This window comes from Oreochromis aureus, linkage group 9, assembly GCF_013358895.1.
Source record: "Oreochromis aureus strain Israel breed Guangdong linkage group 9, ZZ_aureus, whole genome shotgun sequence".
Taxonomy (NCBI): domain Eukaryota; kingdom Metazoa; phylum Chordata; class Actinopteri; order Cichliformes; family Cichlidae; genus Oreochromis; species Oreochromis aureus.
Window position 1 is genome coordinate 28,690,483 of NC_052950.1, and position 21,577 is coordinate 28,712,059.

The 21,577-nt window shown below is 41.0% G+C and overlaps 1 long non-coding RNA gene across 1 annotated transcript; it reads left to right on the forward strand.

Moving 5' to 3' along the window:
• Positions 1–1,578: 1,578 nt before the first annotated feature.
• Positions 1,579–2,180, forward strand: LOC120441676. The gene is made up of 2 exons (XR_005614177.1): positions 1,579–1,659; positions 1,983–2,180. It is a non-coding gene; the product is annotated as an uncharacterized LOC120441676 (long non-coding RNA).
• The last annotated feature ends 19,397 nt before the right edge of the window (positions 2,181–21,577 follow it).

Consider the following 21,577-nt stretch of genomic DNA (forward strand, 5'->3'; position numbering starts at 1 on the left):
ACTCCCTGTAGCTCCTCTGATGTCGGGTAAGGGCTGCCAGTTCGTCTACTTTATTGGGGAGAGATCTCACATTCCCCATAATAATAGATGGAATCGCTGGCCGGTACCTCCTAACTTTACTGCGACGCCCGATCTCGGCCCGAGTACCGCGTCTCTTCCTCCTCACCTCACGGAGGATGTTAGCTTGCTCGGCGGTAGGCAGGGCAGCGGAGGCTCCGAGGGCTAACAGCTGATCTCTGCTGTAAACAATGGGAGGTCGGACCTCTAAGGTGTTTGGTACTACACTCCACCTTTAGGTTTAAAACTAGTGTTAATGGAGGGAGTTTGAAGGTTCAGTTTGTTCCACGACTGCATTTCACTCACTGCCTCTGTTTGTATCTCTGTCACTGCAGGACCAACATGGAGCGAGAAGTCAGCGCTCTCAGGAGGCCGACAAACCTCACAGAAGAAAGAGAGAGAAAGCATACACCTGTGACGAGTGTGGGAAGGTTTTTACTGGGAAGGATAATCTAAAACGTCATCAGGTCATCCACACTGGAGAGAGACCGTTCAGCTGTGACTTGTGTGGAAAGTCTTTTTCCTTGAAGGGTTCCCTAAAACAACACCAACTTATCCACAGTGGAGTTAAAGCGTACAGCTGTGATCAGTGTGGCAGAGCTTTTACTCAAAGTAGCCACTTACAGAGTCATCTAGTTACCCACTCTGGAATTAAGGCATACAGCTGTGACATTTGTGAGAAGGATTTTACTCTGAAGACTTCACTAAAACAGCATCAGTTCATCCACACTGGAGAGAGACCGTTCAGCTGTGACTTGTGTGGAAAGTCTTTTTCCTTGAAGGGTTCCCTAAAAAAACACCAACTCATCCACAGTGGAGTTAAAGCATACAGCTGTGACGAGTGTGGGAAGCATTTTACCGAGAAGGATAAACTAAAACAGCATCAGTTCATCCACACTGGAGAGAGACCATTCAGCTGTGACTTGTGTGGAAAGTCTTTTTCCAGGAAGGATTCCCTAAAACATCACCAACTCATCCACAGTGGAGTTAAAGCGTACAGCTGTGATCAGTGTGGCAGAGCTTTTACTCAAAGTAGCAACTTACAGAGGCATCTAGTTACCCACTCTGGAATTAAGGCATACAGCTGTGACGAGTGTGGGAAGGATTTTACTGGGAAGGATGAACTAAAACGTCATCAGGTCATCCACACTGGAGAGAGACCGTTCAGCTGTGACTTGTGTGGAAAGTCTTTTTCCTTGAAGGGTTACCTAAAACAACACCAACTCATCCACAGTGGAGTTAAAGCGTACAGCTGTGATCAGTGTGGCAGAGCTTTTAATCAAAGTAGCAACTTACAGAGGCATCTAGTTACCCACTCTGGAATTAAGGCGTACAGCTGTGACATCTGTGGAAAAACTTTCAGCCAGAGAGGGCACCGAAATACACACCAACGCATTCACACCAGACATGATGTGTACTGCTGTGAACAGTGTAGCAAAGAGTTTATAACAGACACACAGTTAAAACAACACGTTTACCCACACTGAGGAACGACCTTATAAATGTGACCTGTGTGAGAAGACTTTTAAAGCTCCACGTCACCTGAGACGACACCAACAGATCCACACCAGAAAGACACTCAACAAGTGCAGTTACTGTGAGGTATGTATTTATATTGTTATCTTGTCATTTTAGCCTGACTGTTTGGAACAACTCTGCTCATTAAACTGTGTTAGCATGTTAGCAATTCTACTGCATGGAAAAGCAGCTCTGAGTGATTATTCAGATTTTCATGTCAGTTATGATTTTAGTATTACTGTAGTATTATGGTGGTAGTATTGTAGTTATTGCAGCCCAGTAAACTGAGTGTGTTAACTGAAACAGTAAAATGTAATTGGACGTCTGCAGAGATTCTTTATTTCAGGCGACGTTCAGGATAAAAATGTTGAAGGACTGACTTACACTGTCTTTGTGTCTTTGTTTAGAAGCAGAGCGACACAGATGGATCCAGTTCTCAACCCTGTCATCACTGTGGGGGTGGGAAAGACTTTCGTTGTGACCTCTGTGGAAAAATTTTTAGTCAGCAAAAGAACCTAAAAATACATCAACGTAGACACACTGGAGACAAACTGAAATACTGCAAAGAATGTGGGAGAAGCTTCACCACATCACGTGACTTAAAACAACATGAACTGATTCACAGTGGGGTTAAAAAGCACCTCTGTGATCAGTGTGGGTCATCCTTCACCACTGCAAGGGAGCTGAAATCACACAAACGAGTCCACACAGGAGAGAAACCATACAAGTGCAGACACTGTGACAAAAGCTTCTCACATTCAAGTAGTCGTAACAAGCATGAACGTACACACATGGAAGGAAACTACAGCTGTGACCAGTGTGACAAGAGCTTCAGGAATCTCAGTTCATACTCCGAACACAAACGATCCCACGTTACTAAAAAACTGTTTCACTGTTACCAATGTGCCCAAACATTAACCTCATTGTCTGCTCTGTGCAAACATCAGTGTGATCACTCAGGGCTGAAATCACTCCCATCACTGGATCACAGTGAATCTGAAGAGACAGAAAGATCCTCTGGTTTCAGTGTCAGACTCAAAAAGCTTGAGATCAGGCTCCACAGAGTTCAGATAGAATCATTTAAACTTGTGTTGAACTGAACTGGTTGCTGGGCTGAACTTCTACATAACACAGATTTACATGGGATCTTATTTTCTGTCGTTTTACTGAGTCAGTTTTGTCCTTTTTTCTCTGTCCTGGTTTTGCTCGTCTGTAAATAATTGAAACTCAGTCAAATAGTTCATTGTTCTCCAGCAAAACGTTTTGGAAACTCATGTTTAACCTTTAAAACTCTGACATGTTTTAGCACACAAGGCTTCATCGGGGAGTTCACTCATGATTGGACCATGAGAATAAAGGTTTTTAGTTCTTTCAAAGAGAGTCTTGGAGGTGTTTGATGTTTCTGTTTTTTCTACATAAAGGAAGAAACTATTTTTCTTGCTTTATGTAGTGTGGAAGTTTTTAATGTTTCTTTCATCTGTGATGTTCTTGAATGGGTTCACCTGAAGATGGTACAAATAAACTGTCCTTTCGCTTTAGCTCCTAATTTATTCATTATTTATGGATGTAGCACAGCAGCAGTTTCTTGATTAACACATGGAGGGCTCAGGATCTGATGGTAAATAATGTTTTGTGTCCTTGTACACATCATACAGCTCAGCTGTCCCACAGATGTCAGGTTTACACAGTGGGATGGTTTGTAAGAACGCAGCTCTCCTGTGGATAAATCCTTACTCTTACGGTGTGTTCACACCGAACGCGATAGAAGCGGCCAGAGCGTCAGGTTTACATGTAAAGTCAATGGAAAGAGCGCAATGACACGCGATTGCGCGTCCAGCGAAAATTCGGAGGCAGATTTGCGTCGCCAAAACGCCTGAAACGCGCGTCAGTGTAGCGCGTGGGGCGCGTTTGACTCGCGAAAAAAAACGCGCGTGAATTTTTGTGTTGCATTTTATACATAGGCGTGTTTCGCCTCTACCGCTCGAGTTGGAAAATCTGAACTCCAGCGTCAAATCGCGCCGCGACAACCAATCAGGAGCCTGGTGACGTGGCTGTGACCTAGGTCAAAGGGGCAGATCCAGCCAAAGCCCTTCATTCTTTAATGGAGGGAAGGCTATCAACGCCGTAGCAAACAACCCGGAGCTGTACGACACCAGCTGCTTTGTGTACCGAGACAGGAATATAAAGGACCGAGCTCGGAGGAAGAAACGTGAAGAGATCGGGCAACCTGGTAAGTTCATTCATTTCTCTTTTTACATTTTTCACTGACCCGGGGAAGCCGCACAAAAGCTAGCAAGCCACCGCTATTTTCCCACTGATGTACAAATACCGTTCTGCTTTTATGCATGTTGTCATATAGGAATATATATTTTGTTTATTAATAAACGCACACAGTGGTCCCGCTCATCCGTCACTGCCTCGCCGCTGATTTTTGTTTTGTTTTGCACAGTACAGCATTGCATTCTGCAGCCTGATTGACAAATCTCCTCCGTGCTGTGTCTCCTGCGCTTGTCAAATTTATCATGTTTTGTTTTGATAACCATCACATCCAATAGATAAAACAGCACAAAAACACCCATAACTATGACCCTCATTCGAAATAGACACCTGCACGGGAGGAAAAAGGCGCATCTAAAGTGGCAGGCAGATGAAGACAAAACACGGCATAATACTTTTACGTTTTGCAATCTACAAAGGTTTGCACTTTGAGAAACAACTTGTGAGAACTGTGACTAATGTTCATGTGTGTGGGGGAAAAAGTGTATAAAGTGCGTGGCGAGGGTCTAGTTATTCTGACAACCCCTGCTGCAATAAATGAGGGACCACTGTATATACTTTCTCTATGATTATTGTATTCAACCTGTTAACATTTAATATTGTCTTGATAGAACCAACTGATTCTGCAGCAGAGCATCCCCTGTTGCTTCTCCTTGCTCCCCAGTCCCTGAGCTCCTGCTGCTGCACCCACAGGTATGCAATTGTAGCATCAGATGTACAGCAAGCACTGATAGCTTTTTACTCGGTGGGATTCCCTTGTGATCACCTTTACTAAATATCTACAACCAATCTGATTATATCCTGTTTTTTTTGTTTGTTTGTTTTTTTTCAATGTTGAAAGTAAAATCTAGTAGCAGCCTTCTCATTTCTTTGTGTTTTGTGCTGTTTTACAGGCCCAGAGAGGAGGACAGCTCTGAGGCAGATGAGGGACGTGTCCCAGGACGGTCCATCGGCGGTGGAGCTGGCCATCCTGGTGTCCCTGAAGAGGCCACGCCAGTCTCCAATGGCGCATTTCCTCCTCAGCCTTGTTCCTGCTCTGGAGAGCAGCTGGGTCCTTTTTATTCCAGTCTCTCTTTAAATACTTATATTTTATATATTTATGTTTAATGTTTTTCTGTTTGAGAATTTTAATATTATTTCAAATAAATTTTTATAATGACTTTTACTGCCTTACTTTCAGTTAATGTATTTTCTTTTGCATTATGCACATTTTATATGCCATTAGGTCATTTATTGTAACAATTCTCAAGTAGGAACTATTGTGCTACATGTTGGTTCCACTGGTGCACCTGAGGGAGATGCACACCCATGTTGATGTGAGCATGGCAAATCGAAGCGAGAGAAGCTAATTTAAGTCAGAGTAGTTCGTCTCTTAAAGTATCTGTAAAGCGCTCATTTCTGCCTCAAGGCATGGGTCAGCCAGCGAGGTATGTTTATATGTCATATAGATCATTTTATGTCTTTATTTCACTCGTCTTACTATTTCATCGAATTGTATGTTATGTTTTAGTTCGACGGTGGCGTAGTTGTGATTAAGGTGAAGCTGTAACAACCCCAAGACCTTACAACGAACATTAAAGACAACTTCATGCCATCAGTAAAAGGACTCTTTATTGACGTTAAGAAGAGGTAGAAGTGATAATGACTAATGTCTCAGTTCTACTACACAGCAAATGTTGGCACACGACTTGACACATGTAGAATTTATTTCATATTATACTAATGACAGAATATACTAATACAGTGGGATGCAAAAGTTTGGGCAACCTTGTTAATAGCCATTATTTTCCTGTATAAATCGTTGGTTGTTACAATAAAAAATGTCAGTTAAATATATCATACAGGAGACACACACAGTGATATTTGTGTTAAATGTGATAAATCAAGCAGGTGCATAAATTTGGGCACCACAAAAAAAGAAATGGAATAAATATTTAGTGTATATCAATGTGTGTGTCTCCTATGTGATATATGGGGTGCCTTTGTCTGGACGTGCTTCCCATCCAGAGCTCCACAGCAGAGAGGGAAGTTCCAGCGCTCCTGGAATCCCTCTGTGATGGACCGCCAGTCTCCAGGTGAAGGCACAGCCATGAAGTCGCCCACTAGACAGTCCCAGATGGCCGTCGCTGCCTGGGGGGTGATCTGGCACACCGTGGACACACCGACTCTGAAACTGAACGCGATGGTCCTGAAGGACTCCCCGGTGGCAAGGAAGCTGGACAAAATTGTTCAAAATTAGTATTATGTGTACTGCAGTTACAAAATACATTATTCAAATTCCAAAATACTTTTGTGATGTCAGATTTAAATTACAAAACATAAATCTTACATAAAACATTTTGTAATTATAAGGATAATTACATAACATATATTAGATATAATATAAAACAGTCAGTTGTGTTTTGTTTTAACTTTACCATATCATAATTTGATTGGTAGCAACTTTTACCACTACAGTGTGCCAATCACTCATAATTCCTAGACATGTCAATCAGGTAGGAATGAAGTAAGACATTAATAGAAATAAAGAGTTGTATGTTGACATGTAGCCCTTTCCTTGCTTAAATCATTGTTAATATTTTTGAAAAATTAACCTGTGATAAGACATAGCTTATCAAGATAGAATATGCTAGATAGAACCATATAACTAAAGATGAACCAAACTGTTCACAATTTTATCTAGTTCTCAGTTTAAAGAAAGGCTGGTGACCCCTGTTATAGAGCCTGACAGCTGCGGGGATTATATACAAATATTCAACTATACCAGAATTAAACCAGGTCTAAAGAAAAAAGAAAAAAGGAGTGAGTATCACTACAAAGATTAACCCACAGTGGTCCTCATACCACAGTTTGATATCAGCAAACACCGAGAGCATACATTGATATGACACCACAGCCATGCTATCATTGCTAACACTGATAACAGCATAAATCGAATTAAATCGGGACTTGATGAGAACTGTCGAGTATCACTAGAAATATTATAAACAGTCGTCTCCATACCACAGTTTGCTATCAGTAAACACCGATGGCATTCACTGATAGCATACCACAGCCATGTTAGCAGTGTATAAACGATAGTTTAGCATATATTAGCACAGGTATCAATAAAGGACTACCGTATTAAACACTTTTACTAACCTCAGGCAGATGGACAGGCACTCTGCAGGTGGGATTGAGCGCCTGTAGTTGGTGTCTAGGCGGGCGATTCTGGGACCGACGCGGGACAGCAGGTCCTCAAACTGGGCGAGTGAAAGACGGTGATATCGCTGAAATCGGCCGTCATCCAGGCGCTGCTCCTCGAGCAAGTGGTGAAACTCACCAAACTGCTCACGCCTCTGGAGGACCTGATGGACCCAGGTACGGCGAGGACGTCCTTAACGCCGCTGCTCTGCTCTCCACAGTAAATAGAGGAGGGAGACTCTCTCTTCAAACGCTAGCTCGACAGCTGCCATCTAGCAAAGATACCGTCTGGCACAACTTCCTCCCACATCCCTCCCACATTTCCGGTTCACGCGCGTCAAAATATGCAATTTTGACGCGCGATGGATTTTTCTTGGACACGCGTTGAGGTGCGAATGTGCACGCGTCAAATTAGGGGCGTTTGGGGCATTTTCGCTCGCGTCTATCGCGTTCGGTGTGAACACACCGTTAGCCTCAGGACCTCACACAGTCCCAGCAGGTTCGGTCAGAAGATTTATCCCTTATACCAAAACTTCACAGAGTCTCCTTTGCTGTGCTGTTTTCACAAAGAAACTTAAACTGAGACCAGCACTTACAATGTTTAATTAGTTTAGCAGATTCAGTGTCTCCATGATCGAATCTGCAGTTTTTGTGCTGCTGTTGGTAGAAAGTCGGTTAATACTGAAATGAACTGGCTGCATGCATCTCTGAATGTAAATTGGTGCACTATTAATAGATCACTCTGGAACCCTGTCATCACCCTAATTTGCCCACTTAGTAAATCTCACTCATTGCCAAGAAATTGAAATAAATCTTGTTTCCCTGCTAGATAGTGATCCACTGTAACTCTGCTCCTCCTTCCTGTTTAGGATTTCTGTGACTGAAGGAAAATTCCCTCCATCCATCACTTATCCCAGCTAACCAAAGTAAAATAAAGTTTTGATCATCTTAAAAAAGCATTACAATAATGGGCATTACCAATGCAAACTGAATAATACAGAAGATGAAAGAATAGACTTTGATCAGTTAATAAAGCTCATGATGTTGATTCATTGTGGCTGCTACACAGATACTTCATAGATAATTGGCAAACTTTGCCGATGTGATCCTTCTGTTTTTGTTCGCTATTAATGATCTACGGTAATTTGTGATATTGCCCCCATAAAATAATAAGGCTTTAATGAAATCATTGTGATACAGAGATTTGGATTCTTGTGCATGAAGTAGATAAACAAAGAATTTTGTCAAGATTAGATGTACTTCTGTGTTTACCAACTGCTCCTCGGTCCAAACTGACTTTATGGTTCATACGTGTAAACTCAGAGAACTCCTGTCGTGACCTCCCCTCTGTGAGCGCGCGCGCACACACACACACACACACACACACACACACACACACACACACACACTTCAAAACAACAGGATATATTTGGGTCTTTTGATTTATTTATGACTACACTGACACATTGGTCTGTGTTATTCTGGATGGCCCTGGTTCTTGACACGCTGCGTACTCTGTCTCAGGTCTGGTGTATTAGAACATTTGTAAATATTTAAACCTTTTTTTTTCTTTAAATTGGTTGTCATGTACACAGAGACTTGTATACATACCTAATGTAAGGCTTGGTGTTATTGCTCCCGCTGCTGTAGGTACTTCTGGACAGCTTATTGACCCTGTGTCCGGGGGGATAAGGACAGTTAATGCACGGTTTAAACAAAACACTCTTATATTTAAAACATGTGTAACACTGTATATACCCTGTGTTTTTTAGAGGTGTAGTTTGCCCTATATAGGCTTGTGATCCTGTAGAAAGAGACAGAAACATACATTTTAAACGTTACTATATGAGAAACAGGTAAGATTGCTTCTAAAACAAGGAGACAAACTGTTTTGAGTGAGCGAGTGACTTTTTTTTTTTTTTTTTTTAAGAAGAAACACAAACCTTGTGTATGTGAAATGTATGCTGTCCTGTTGTGACGAGCTCCTAAAAATCAGGCTTTGGTTTTAGAAAAGAAAACACATTGAATATCCTATGATATGCTATGATATAAATTTAAAAATACATTAATAGTCTTGTTTTACTTACCATATATGAAGTCCATGTTAAAAAAAAAGAACACTGTTAGCTTTGCTGTCCGTCCTGCTGAACGAAGCGTTGTGCTCGCAAGGGCTGATGTGTAGTAGTGAGGAAAAATACAGGGTGTCTGTGTCATGTCTGTTTGTAGGCAGGCAGGAAGAGAGGACCCAAAATGCAGGACTCAAGGAGGTGGAAGAAACTTCAAAATACACAGCTTTATTGCTAATAATAATAATGAACAAAGCACCAGAACATCAGAAAATAATCCATAATGCAAAAATAAACCAAAATATAAGAAACTCAAAATGCTGGGTCAACACTGACCCAGAACCGTGACAGTCTGATTAGGGTGTTTTTATATAGGTGGGGTTGGTTTCAGTTGACCTCTGAGAAGTAGAGATAAAAGAGTAGGATGTAAAGAAAACCCCTCGGAGGTTCGGTTGGTCAGTAGAAAGTGTAATTGAGGGGGGCTAGGAGGAGGAGTTGGCCGTCCGACTGGGGTCTGGAATGTGGGGCCTCCCTGCTGCTGCAGAGTCGGGGCGGTCTGCTTCTCCCCACCGCAGGGAAAAGGGTAACACCACCTGGGTCTGGGCGCAGTTTCCCCCTCCAGGGGCAAGGGTACCTAGACCCGGTTCTTAGAGTAGGCTTGGGGAGTGTGATTGTGTGTACAGTGTCTCTCTATGTCTGTCTCCACGTTGGGTGAGTGTTGAGAGCATGAGGGTGGGAATAGATGTTTGTATCTGTGTGTGCCTGTTTGTCTGTGTCTATATGTCAGGTTGGGTATCAGACCCCACCTCTCTGGGGACATCTCAGGCCCTCCAAGGTTTGGAGGCCCATCTCCCCCCACCACTTCCCCTGCCAGTGGTTCTTTGTGTCCGGGGGTGGGCGCCCAGGTACCCACCGGCTCACTCCTTGGCGGCTGCTTATCGGGGCATGGAGCCTGGGGCTCGCTCGGGCCACTCGGGATGGGGTGCCTCGGCCCTCGGCCCGGGCTCGGTCACTCAGGCACAGCTGGCTGCCGGGCGGAGCTCACGGGCACGTCACTGCAACCCCGGCTTCTGCTCCCGCGGCTGCTGAGTGACCCCTCATCTGGGACTCTCCTCAGCTCTTTCTGGGATAGTGGCGCGGTTGCCCCTCTGTTGGTCTTCCTTGGTCTCTTGTGTTCTGGGGGCCTCTGGATGTCTGGAGTTTTGATCTCCTCCATACCTGCTTCATGCCCTGGAGGTCGGGGCAGTGGCCCCCACACCTCTAGCAGATCATTACATGAAGGAACCTCTTAAAAACAAGCGCGTTCATGCTCACAGGTGTACACGGGTGATCACACACACAAACTACACCCTTTTGGGCTCCTACCTCAAAGCACACTGTGCGCTGTCGATCTCACGTGCTGCACCATAATGTTTAATATTTAGTATTTACTGTCATATTCCCATATATCATTGTGATCTTGTTTATTACTCTTGTCTTCTTCTGCTTGCTTTCTTTTTTCTTTCTCAACAGGTGATCCAGGTGATCGATATATGTATTTTTTTTTGTCTGCTTATTCTGTTGGTTTTTGTTTTTGCCCTTTTCCCCGTCCCTCTTCTCAGGTGTTTTTTTTCTTTCCTCTTTCTTTCTCCCTTTCTTTCCACCAGTCAAGTCTGTCCCGTATTCAGCAAGTGAAAATAAAATAAACAATAAACAATAAAAGGTGAATCAGATGGACCATTACGGCAAGGCTGGGATGGTCCATTTGGTAAAGTAAATCCGTTGGGCATCTTTCTTCGCCTTTAGACAATAATTCTGATGGCAAAAGAACCAAACGGGACAGGTTTAAAAAAAAAAAAAAAAAAAAAAAGTGTAATTGACAGATAAAAGAGCAGTTTGTAATAAAAAAAGGTTGAAACAATAGAGGTACAGTTAGTCACTAGGAGGTGTCATTGTCCTGGAAAAACCTTTGGAGGTTCAGTTGGATATGGTTTCAGTTGACCTCTGACATGGAGAGATAAAGGAACTGTTTGTAATGAAAAACGGTGGAAACTATGGAACTACGGTTGGGATGTGTGTGCTGGGATGTTCTTGATAAGGAAGCCGCTTTTATTGTTTTATGACTTGTTTTGCTGACTGTTGGGAGTGTGGAATTACAGGGATTATTTTACATAACCATCATCTTATCATTGCATCAATTATCATTTCATCAAAGCATTTATTGAAGCTGTTGGCATTATGTTATAATTTGTATTACAGGGGTTATCATAATCAAATATTAACATGTTTATGACAGGTGCAGTTATAACCACTTTAAAATGATTGAGTTAAATATATATATCAAAACTCATATGCTGAGTATATTGTTACAGTAAAATAGTAGCTGAGCAAAGGCCTGAATGTATTCAGCTTCTTGTTGCATTTGAGTTTGCCTAGTTACAGGTGACAGAAGGAGAGGTCCAGTCCATGGGGACCTCAAAGGCCTGAGATCATCACCATATTTGGAAAGAGGATGCCAGAAAGGGGAACTTCTGTGTCTGCACTTATCTCTTAGAATAGATCATTATCTGTAGAGGAGACAAACAATGTTCTTAAGATGCAAATTATGTGCTTGTAAACGCAAGAGGGGGCGTCATAATACCCTGATGTTATAAAAGCAATCTGAAGTGTATTTTTGGGCGGGGATTTACAACTGATGGTTTCCAGTTTACATCTCCCCACGCTGCGTGTATTCATTAAAATCAATTGTTTGATTGACCTCTTCTGGACCATCATTGTTTTACTCTCGTCCTCAATTTCGAACCCGTAACATTTGGTGCATTGGCCGAGGGTTGAGTAGAGAGAGTTGGAGGTTGAGACCGAGAGGGTCCGAGGCGCTCGAACGAGCAGACACGAGTCAGTGGTCGAAGTGAGTGGACATAAGCCGGCTTATTCAAAGGTAAGGCACTACCTGTTGAATTATTTCCAAATAGTGCCGGATTGGTTATGACGAAATTAAAAGTCTACTCACTGAAATTACTGGTAAAGGTCTGTTTTGATTTTGGTGAAAATCTCATGAGAAGTGAAGTTGAAGTAATGATAATGAAACGTTGAAAACAAGTAAAGAGTAAAGAGAATAAGTGTATTTAAAGCAGTTGGACTGCAGAGGTATATAGGTAATAGGTAATTGGTCATTTTAATTGGTGAGACGGTTGGACCGGCTTCGGTCATATACTTAATGTGAAGTTATGATGGTTGTTTTAAATTAAGGTAAATTTCTGTAGAACGGCAGTTGGACTGCTAAGAAGTGCATTGTTCGGAGGTGACGCTCTAAATTTACTGGCGACGGTCGTGAATTCCTTGGGAAGGGATAGTCCGATTGGCAATCGTGGACAACTGAGGACGGTCCAAAATAGCTACTGATTGGATCAGTTTACCGTTTGGAACAGTATTTGCACTTTTTGGGTAGTAAAGCTTGGAGCTTGGGCGTTGGACGCTTTTAAATTGTGTTAGGGACCTTAGGGATTTGACCAGATACAGTTTAGAACTGATACTGTGTAATTGATAATAAAAAACTTGGAGTTTATCCCTTGGAGGGTTAATTTAAATTTGTCAAAATTCTGTAGGTTGTGCAATTTCAGGCCTGATAATTGTTGTTATTGTAATTATAAGACGTCTGTGTATCTGTGTAATATAAAGTAAGAGGTTTGGTATCAAAAGGAGTCTGACCCAGCACTGAGCTGAAGTGCTGAGGCCATTTTAGACGGGTGTGTGTGAAAATGCAAATGAGGCAGCTGCGAGGTCCCTAGAGTTTTAGGAAGTTCATAGAGAGTGTTACACATTGCTGAACGCCTGTATTTAAGATGCTGGTTTTGTTTATTACAATACTGTAAGTAAAGTTTTTATTTCTTGCCATGACTGTATGACTTTTGCTGGGTTTTGAGATAGGATACATAAACTGTTGATACTTAGGACCGTTATTTGGATTCTGAGAAATGAAATTGACTTTGAAATAATTTCATTAATACATATGTCTGTAAGTGATGTCTCTTTTGGTGTCAAGTAAGATGTTTTAGGATTTTAGATGGGTTTTGTTTCTGTTTGAGATAATATATACAGTTAAATTTTTTCTGTGTGCGTGTTGTTGAGTGACAACATGCGCAGTTTAAATTGGGCGCTGTTCCTTCCTCTTTTAGTTTCAAAACACAAAGGCTGTTAGATTAAAAATTACTGTGTGAGGAACGGTTTGACTTTTGACTAGGGAAATAATATGCTTACTTTTGGGTCTATGAAGATATCATAACATTTTGGTGGAGATGCCAGGGTAAAATAGTGAGCTCAGACGAGGGAGTCTGAGAAAAAAAAACACCGTGAGATGAGCAAGGTGTTTAACTGACTCAGGATTTCAGAGAATCGAGTCAGCGGCGATCTTGAGTTTTAATGGTAAGTTGATTGTAAGAGAAAAATCAATGTTTACCATGTTGAAGTAATTCTGATGATATTACTAGAGGTGTTGTGACACAAGTGAAGAACAAGTTGTAAATGGGGACTCACAATTATGTTGATATGGATAAAGGACAGAAACAGTTTCTGAATTTTGAGGAGAATTTTGAAGCACTGAAGTTGAATTTTCTCTGTGCTTGGTGCGCTGTGCGGACCTATATTGGAGTTATAAGTCCAAAGGTTATGACCTGGAGGTCATTCATGGTGTTTAAAGAAGAACAGGAATTAGAAAAGATATTTAATGTCATATTTTGTGTAAATTGAGGGGGACTCACCACATATGTGTTCACCTTTTTAATTTAAAGTGACACAGACATTGACACACACATAAAGTTGTTAGGGGTGAGTTACTTCCTCTTTTAATTTTAAACTGCAACACATGTGTGCATTGGACTAGAATTTCATTTGGGCTAGTTAAAGATAAAGATGACCTGTGTCAGCCCCACAGGTGGGAAATTTCTTTTGTTAAAGCAAAAGCGCAAAGTTATGCAGTAGAAATCAGAAAACACTGGAATGCCATAAAATAAAATAGAACAGAATGATGTATACAATAGAATAAAATAAGAATACCAAAACTATATACAACTGAGTGAGAAAATACAAACTACAACTTTGTCAAAGAAAGAATTGCACAGATAGCTGTCTTATTGTATGTATGAGGGTTCTGGTAAAGCACTAGTTCTGGTAAAGTAAAAGATTGTGTTCAAAGTTTTATGCTCTGGAGGCCAAAAGTCGTGTGTAGAGAAGAACATGTCTTAGAAACGGACAGTAAAGGTCACATTTTGTCTAATATAGGGAGAATTGTCCCATATGTGTTTATTTCTCTTCTCTTTTAAGAGGACAGACGCAGTTACTGAGGGTTGTCTACTTCCCCTTCCTGATTGTAAACAAGCAGTGTGTGTGAGACGATTATGAAAGGATTGTGTGAATGAAGTAAAAAAAAAAAAAAAAAAAACTGACAAATGCAAAATTAGTATACTTAAAAGTCTGTGTGAGAAGAGGGTGTATTGTTTTTAGACCAAGACTTAGTAAAACTAAATAGACAGACGAGTTAAATTATGAGAAGATGAAGCGAATGCATGCTTAACTAAAAGTAATAAAATGACATTAATTACAGGTTTTAGAAAAGGGACATACCGAGGAAAATAAATACATGAACTAATAATTACATTAATGAATTGAAAACGCACGTACACAAACTGTTACATGTGACATTATTGTTGGAAAGTTAATACACACATGAAATAAAGAAAGCAGTTTACACTCCTTTAATTTACAAAACCAGTGTGTCCCCTAGACCTGATAACACCCTTGCCCAGTTGGCCCCTGTAGTAGGCGGGCATGGAAGGCTGGACAGCCCATGACGGGTAAGATCCCACCTCGAAACCCTGGGACAACCTAAGGCAAGGCGCAGTCACGATTGCTTGAACCTAAGTCCCGGAGTGACCTTGGAGTTACTGGAGGAGACGGGATTTAACGGGTAAGGCCACTGGGCACAGGCGAGGGGAAATGTCATTAACAATGACCAGTGATGAGCCAGAGAGAGAAAACACACCCTGTCAAAAGGAGTTTGAAACACTGCAAAAGAAACATTTACAAGATCACAAAGATCATAAAGAAACATTTATAAAAATCACACATACAAACAGAAAATGCACTAACCTTACAGAGATAAGCTCATGAAGAGTAATGCATAGATAGTGATTAAAACTTGGCTAAGAACACAAACATACGTAATTAAATCAGCCTGCTAATTTCATGAGGGTTAAAATGGTGTGAATGTTGAAGATTATTTGGCGAAATATATAATGGTAAAGTATCAGGATATTTGATTACGGTGGTCAGGTCTGTTCAGAGGGGCAGATTTGGACAGGAAATTTATAATGTAGTGATGACACGTCAAAATCGGTTTATATCATATGCTGAATGAAAACATGGCAAAGTGGGGAAGGGTGACATTGTGCAAACGGTCTTTGATCTTTTGACGAGGTTTTCGGTGTGTTGAAAGGGTGAACTTTGAGATTGTTTTTGATTTTGGGGCTGTTGTTTTTCATTTTAATAGAGGGAGTTTTGATAAACATGGACATGTCTAAAAGGGCCCATAGTTTTTATAACAGTGCACTTAGAAAAAACCTGTCAGGTGATGTTGTTTTGTACTTTGATGAGCTAACAATCAGCTCTCTTTTTTCTCATTTTTGCTCTAAGCAGGCCTGGAAGAGAGTGAACTGACGGCGCGGACAAATTACCAAGTAAGGATTGCAGCAAGTCAATCCAGTCAAAAGTGTAGAGAACTATTTTCCTAAAAAGGAAAACGAGATAAAACAAATGATTGAGCTCATTTTGCTGATGTGGAGCATCTGATGACGTGCGCAGAAGGCTGCAGTATCAGCAAAAAATATCATGTGTGAATGCATGTGAGTGAATGCGAGTGATCGGACCGAGAGGGGAAATAAATAAAAGGTTGACAAACAGGAGGAGTGGAAGACTTAATTCTGGGGATGTTGATGTTTGTTTTGAGAAAATTATTTACTGGGGTTGGATTATGTTATTACATTATAGAATGCCAAATGCTAAAAGGGAAACATTGTTTGAGGTAACTCAAGTTACCATTAGCTGAGGTAACACATGATTAATAACTGTTCTGTTTAAGTTTATTTTGTGTTATAACACAGGTTGGATCATAAGTGGGGAAATTGAGTATGAAATGTGAAGTTCTGGTTAACACACAGGTTTTTGTTTTGTTGGGATTTAGAGATTCTTTTATTGCTGCCATATAATCTGCCTTATGATAAATGCATTAATAACATGTTCTACAGTATTATTTTATCAGTAATATTGTTTACAGGGTTCATATTGCATTGAATATGTTTGTCATCACATTCATTTTATTCACAGGTTGAGTTCATTCTATACACAATGCATAACTGTGCTTGTTTAGAGTTGATGTTCTATCCAAGAGGGTTTTAAGCTTCACTGGTGAGAGTGTCCAGGTGATACATGTTGAGGGAAGATGAGAACATAGCAGGTTAATTGCATGCATGCTTACAATACACATAAATCTAGCAACAGGCCTGAGCGAAGGCCCAAGTGTCTTCTGCTTCTTATTTGAGACCTGCGCCAATTCAGTCTACTTAGTGATTGAGGACGAGGGTCCATTATTAGCCCTTAGAGGCCCTGAAGCTTGAAGTTATTACCTTAAAAGGAAGGTGTTATCAAAAAAGAAGTTATATGTCTGTTTATAGTTATTAGAGATGTACAAGATGTACCCTTGTCTGTAAACAATGACTGGACATAATGTATTTTTGACCTGTACTGACGTGTATGTGGGGGTGTGATCCTCTATGCTATAAAACCAGAACTCAGTGTATTTCTGTCAGAGCAAATAAGCCATATGCTGACGGTTGTTCTCCGTTGTCAATAAACTCATCGTTTGATTGCACTTTTCTGGGCCTCCGTCGTTTGTTGTCTGGTCTACAGTTGATCCATCTCGCTTCATTTGGTGGAGGATGCAGGGCAACTAAAGATCAGCAGTAAGAGGTACAGGTGTTTGTTGTCGGCGGAGGTCGAGGCCAGATCAGGTGATTGAACGGCAGACGTCACGGTGATCGCTTGACTATTGGGCCCTAAAAAGGTAAGGCACAAACCTCTTAAACTGAAATTGTGCTGTAGTGGATTATAATTCTAGAATATGTAGTCAAGTGGTCATCCGTTGATCTCTGTTTTGAGTTTTGTTTGAAACGAAAACCTTTGTTGCAACGAAAGTGAAACTTAAGAGTAGTATTGTGTTCACGGTCGCTCGGAAAAAGCAGTACTGAGCTAAAAGTAATTTGTGTTGTGTTCATGGTCGCTTGGAAAAAGCAGTACTGAGCTAAAAGTAACTAGAGATGTTGTTTTAAGGAAATAGAGAGGAATAAAGAGATTATAAGTGTCTAAAAAGTCACGGAGCCGGAGGACTCCACCCCCGGGAAAGACGTTTCCTGGGTATTAAACTGGGGGAAGGGCCCCACTGAGATTTTGTGGCCTCAGATATAGCCCTGGTGATCGCAGAGGATCATTGTTAGGGAGACACTTAATTGTGAGAAAAAGAGTAAAATACCGGACGCAAGAGTCCGAGGAAATTGATATATGATTTAAGAGAAACTCAGGTCAGCCGTAAGCTTGAGGTTTTGCAGTAAAGCCACCCGAGCAGTAAAGTGAAACTAAGGTCTGTTGTGTTGAAGTAACTCTGAGAATAAATACTGTGAGCTATGAGAGACGATTAAAAGTATTACCTATGCATTTGTGGACCCGCCGTGGTCAGTGAAAAATTTGTGGACCCGCCGTGGGCGAGAAAAGCTGTGTTTTGTTGATATTCCTGGAGAATTTGCAGACCTGTTGACGTCTCTTAAAGGCGAGCAGCGGTGTGTATATCCGGGTTGTAGGGACCCACTCATACAGCTGGAAACCGTGACGTAAGAAACTGTCTGAAATAATTTAAGTGCCAGCCGGCTGCAGGCTGTGTGTGAGAGAGGCTGTAAAAGTCTCTTTTTCCGTTCTTTTTGCTGGGGAAAAGTGCGCAGTTAAAATTTGGGTGCGGTCACTTCCCCTTTTAATTTTAACAAAGAATAGATACATTGATTAAATGAGGGGTAGATAAAAAGGCATGCTCATTGTGCCGGTGTTTCATTATAGGTGCTTGAAATAGACAGTGAGAGGCCCACGGGGATCCCATTAAGGCTGCTGAAGCATTTTCCTGTTTTGTGAGCGTGCCTTTGGTGATTTTGAAATACAGTATCACTGGACAGGGTGATTCTAATATAAGAGTTGTTTTAATCCAACCAGAAACAGAGTAAGAATAAAGCTGTGAGCCTCCTCCTGAGTGGAGAGAATGTGCAGAAATTTTGAGTATCTCTTGTTAAAGAAAAGGAAAAGAGATTCTGTGTACGGCAGACCGTGAAGTTTCTAGATTAAATCAGAGAGAACTAATGTGGCGAAGGTTGGATCTGATATGAGGTGAACAGAGGACCGGTCTAAAAGATTAAGAGGTACGCACAAACCTGTTCAATAAGCAAATTTGTGCAAATTGACTGAATTCTAAATTATCTGTTCGCTGAGTAGATGATCTTAACTACTAAATTGGCGCAGTAGGGGTAAAACTGAATTCTAGAATAAAGTAAAACATCAAGTAATGAATGAGTAACTTGGAAGTAATGAGAAGCTTTGAAGCAAGGATAATGAAACTTTGAGAAACAGACAATACTGAGTTAAAAGGTTATATGGTATTTCATGGTAAAAGAGAAAAAAGAGACCAATGCATGTTTAAGAATAGAAGAATATAAGAGTTATTGGTCAGCTTATGGTTTAATAAGTGTCAAACTCCTGTACCTCTTTGAGACTTCAAAGAGGAGCTCCAGCGTGGGCATATGTCAGGTGGTGTTGCCGAGAGTTGTGGGCTCGGTAAATAGCTAATGATCAAGAGGATCATTTTGGGAGACGCTTATTTTTAAGTAAAAGGATTAAGTTCGGACGAGGAAGTCCGACAGAAAACACCTGGTGCTGTCAGGATGTTTAAGTGACACAGAAGTTCAGAAAATCGAGTCAGAAATGGTTTTGTGGCTCTTGGTAAACTGATTTTGAAGGAAAATCAGTGTTTATTGTGCTGAAGTAACAGATCCGGCGCGGTCTGACGGGAAGAATCAGCTGCACAATTCTGAGTGTGCAGTGTTGTTGATATTAACAGATCCGGCGTGGTCTGAGGAAAAGAAATAAATCGGTTAATGGCTGATATATTTATATGAATTTTGGTGGATCTGCTGAGGTCCAGAAAATAATCAATGCGGACGGTGTTTGTTCGAACGTTAATAAATGATCCAGGAAGAATTGCCCTGGGTCTGTGTCTGTGTGTGTGTTGTTCAGTGACAACATGCACAGTTTAAAATTGGGCGCAGTTCCTTCCTCTTTTTGGTTTCAAAACACAAAGGCTGTTGCATTAAGAATTACTGTGTGAGGAACGGCTTCACTTTTGATTAGGGACATAATATGCTTACTTTTGGGTTTATGAAGATCTCGTAACAATCTGGGGGAGATGCCGGGGTAAAAAGAGTGAGCTTGGACGAAGGGGTCCGAGAAAAGAACACCGTGATTTGAGCAAGGTGTTTTAACTGACTCAGGATTTCAGAGAATCGAGTCAGCTGTGATCTTGAGTTTTAAGGGTAAGTTGATTTTAAAGGAAAATCAATGTTTACCATGTTGAAGTAATTCTGATGATATTACTAGATGTGTTGTGATACAAGTAAAGAATAAGTTGTGTAAATGTGAACACACGATTGTGTTGAGATGTATGGATCGGCTGCGGTCCACCTGATAAGTTAATACTGGGTAAACTGAGACAATAAACTGTTTTTAAATCTTCACTGGCTGCAGTGAGATACATGTGCTGAAGATTACTGGACCCGGCGAGGTCCATATGATGAAGTTCTTGGGCAGATAAATGACAGAAACAGTTTCTGAATTTTGAGGAGAATTCTGAAGCACTGAGGTTGAATTTTCTCTGTGCTTGGTGCGCTGTGTGGACTTATATCAGAGTTATAAGTCCAAAGGTTATGACCTGGAGGTCATTCATGGTGTTTAAAGAAGAACAGGAATTAGAAAAGGATATTTCATGTCATATTTTGTGTAAATTGAGGAAAACTCACCACATGTGTTCACCTTTTTCATTTAAAGGGACACAGACATTAACACACACACACACACAGTACTTGGGTGTGAGTTACTTCCTCTTTTAATTTTAAACTGCAACACACGTGTTCATTGAACTAGAATTTCAGCAGTGGATGAGACAGGATTTAGGTTAGGGCTAGTTAAAGATAAAGATGACCTTTATTAGTCCCACAGCTGGGAAATTTGTTTTGTTAAAGCAAAAGTGCAAAGTTATGTAGCAGAAATTAGAAAACACTGGAATGCAATAAAATAAAGTAGAATAGAATAAAATAGAATACCAATACTATATACAGCTGAGTAAGAAAATACAAAATACAACTTTGTCAAAGAAAGAAGTGCACATATAGCAGTCTTATTGCACGTATGAGGGTTCTGGTAAAGTACTAGTTCTGGTAAAAGTAAAACTTAGGTTTAAAGTTTTATGCCCTGGAGGCCAAGAGTCGTGTGTAGAGAAGAACATGACTTAGAAACGGACATTTAAGGTCACATTTTGTCTAAGATGGGAGAATTGTCCCATATGTGTTTATTTCTCTTCTTTTTAAGAGGACAGACGCACTGAGTGTTGTCTACTTGCTCTTTTTGATTCTAAGCAAGCATGTTTGATAAAATACTCTTAGGAAAGCGTATTTTGAGTGCTTCTAAGTGTGTGAATGTTGTGAGTACTTGATTTGAATGATTCTGTGTGATTTGTACAAAATAATAAATAAGTAATAATAACTCATAGGAGAGTGCGTGAATAGAGGAGGCCTGAGAGAGTGTGTGTGCGTCAAACAGGAAGTCTGATTATAGCTGGGGAGAGACGTTGCAGCATGAAAACAGAGCAACTAGAGACTGAATGTCTTAAGAAAAAGTAATAAAATATATTAATTACATGTTTTAGAAAAAGAAAAACTGAGAAAATAAATACATGAACTAACATTTACATTAATGAATTGAAAACACATGTACACAAATTGTTACAGGTGAAATGTTGGGAATAATCAGAAGTGAGATAGCTCAATATACTGATGAAATGAAGAAAGCAGCTTACACTCCTTTGATTTCCAGAGTCAGTGTGTCTCCTCCCCTCATAGAACCCACGCCCACTTGGCCCCCATATCAGGCGAAGCATGGAAGGCTGGACAGCCCATGACGGGTAAGATCCCACCTCGAAACCCTGGGACAACCTAAGGCAAGGCGCAGTCACGATTGCTTGAACCTAGGTCCCTAAGTGAGCTTGGACTCACTGGAGGAGACGGGACTTCAAGGGTAAAGCCGCTGGGGCAGAGGGGGAAACGTCATTAACAATGACGAGTGATGAGCCAAAGAGGGGAGGC